Raw genomic sequence first — 1,337 nt, forward strand, 5'->3', positions numbered from 1 at the left:
GCCCTTCGTAGTTTTTTAATGTGAACGACTGGAATGGAAAATTTCCAACGGATTTTCTTCCTGTTCTTCATCTGACAACATGGAAACAATGACTAGCGTGCCCTTCAGACGGAATGACGTGCACAGGCCAGATGCGGTTACTCACCGATGGCTTACCAAACTGACAGTGGGTGAATCACGAAAAAAGAGACATTATTGAGGAAAGTAAAAAATTGAAACTCCGCAATATCCTTTCTTTCAGGAGTGCTAGTTCTGCAAGGTTCGCAGGAGAGCTTCTGTAAAGTTTGGAAGGTAGCAGACGAGGTTCTGGCAGAAGTAAAGCTGTGAGTACCGGGCGTGAGTCGTGCTTCGGTAGCTCAGTTGGTAGAGCACTTGCCCGCGGAAGGCAAAGGCCCCGAGTTCGAGTCTCAGTCGGGCACACGGTTTTAATCTGCCGGGAAGTTTCATATCAGCGCACACTCCGCTCCAGAGTGAAAATCTCATTCTGGAAACATCACCGAGGCTGTGGCTAAACCATGTCTCCGCAACATCCATTCTTTCAGGAGTACTAGTTCTGTAAGGTTCGCAGGAGAGCTTCTGTAAAGTTTGGAAGGTAGGAGACGAGGTTCTGGCAGAAGTAAAGCTGTGAGTACCGGGCGTGAGTCGTGCTTCGGTAGCTCAGTTGGTAGAGCACTTGCCCGCGAAAGGCAAAGGTCCCGAGTTCGAGTCTCGGTCGGGCAAGTGAAAATCTCATTCTGGAAGTAAAAAATTGATCCGCCGCACAACATTATGGTGAATGTACTGTCAGCATCTGAGAATAACGCACATGACAGGAATGTGGAAGCCAGCCAGGTACGGCTTATGAGGAGAAGATTTCACGTCTTCGAAAAACATTATCTCGGATGTAATACATTTCAACAAATATATAAGATCTCCATCCTCTTTCAGGATACTCATACTTTCGGAATGATATCAACACATTTTTCATTTTTGTAGGCAGTTGTGTAATTTGTTTATTGAAGTTGATACTGCATGTGCAAGCACTGAAATACTTTTTCTCGTCATTCTGCTCCAATGACAACGTTGTCATTCATTAGGGATTTCTCGATTGTTTCTAGCTGACACTGAAAATGTGACGTGCATACCTGTAGTATAATGTCTCTTATTACATCCATATCCAAGTAATCACAGGGAAACTTATACTTCAGATCCTGCATGCTTTTTAGCAGGCGCACAGAGGGGATAATCTCTGGATTTCACCATATTTCGAATTTTTGTAACGCATCTTACAGATATGCCAGCATAATAGGCAGCACGTAGACAACATTGTTTCACAGCACAATATTTATGATTTCCTT

At 44.1% G+C, this 1,337-nt stretch overlaps 1 non-coding gene across 1 annotated transcript; it reads left to right on the forward strand.

Annotated features, from left to right (window-relative positions):
- Positions 1-645: 645 nt before the first annotated feature.
- Positions 646-720, forward strand: Trnas-cga. Its single transcript has one exon. It is a non-coding gene; the product is annotated as a tRNA-Ser (tRNA).
- The last annotated feature ends 617 nt before the right edge of the window (positions 721-1,337 follow it).

This window comes from Schistocerca piceifrons, chromosome 4 (genome assembly GCF_021461385.2).
Source record: "Schistocerca piceifrons isolate TAMUIC-IGC-003096 chromosome 4, iqSchPice1.1, whole genome shotgun sequence".
NCBI classification, from domain to species: domain Eukaryota; kingdom Metazoa; phylum Arthropoda; class Insecta; order Orthoptera; family Acrididae; genus Schistocerca; species Schistocerca piceifrons.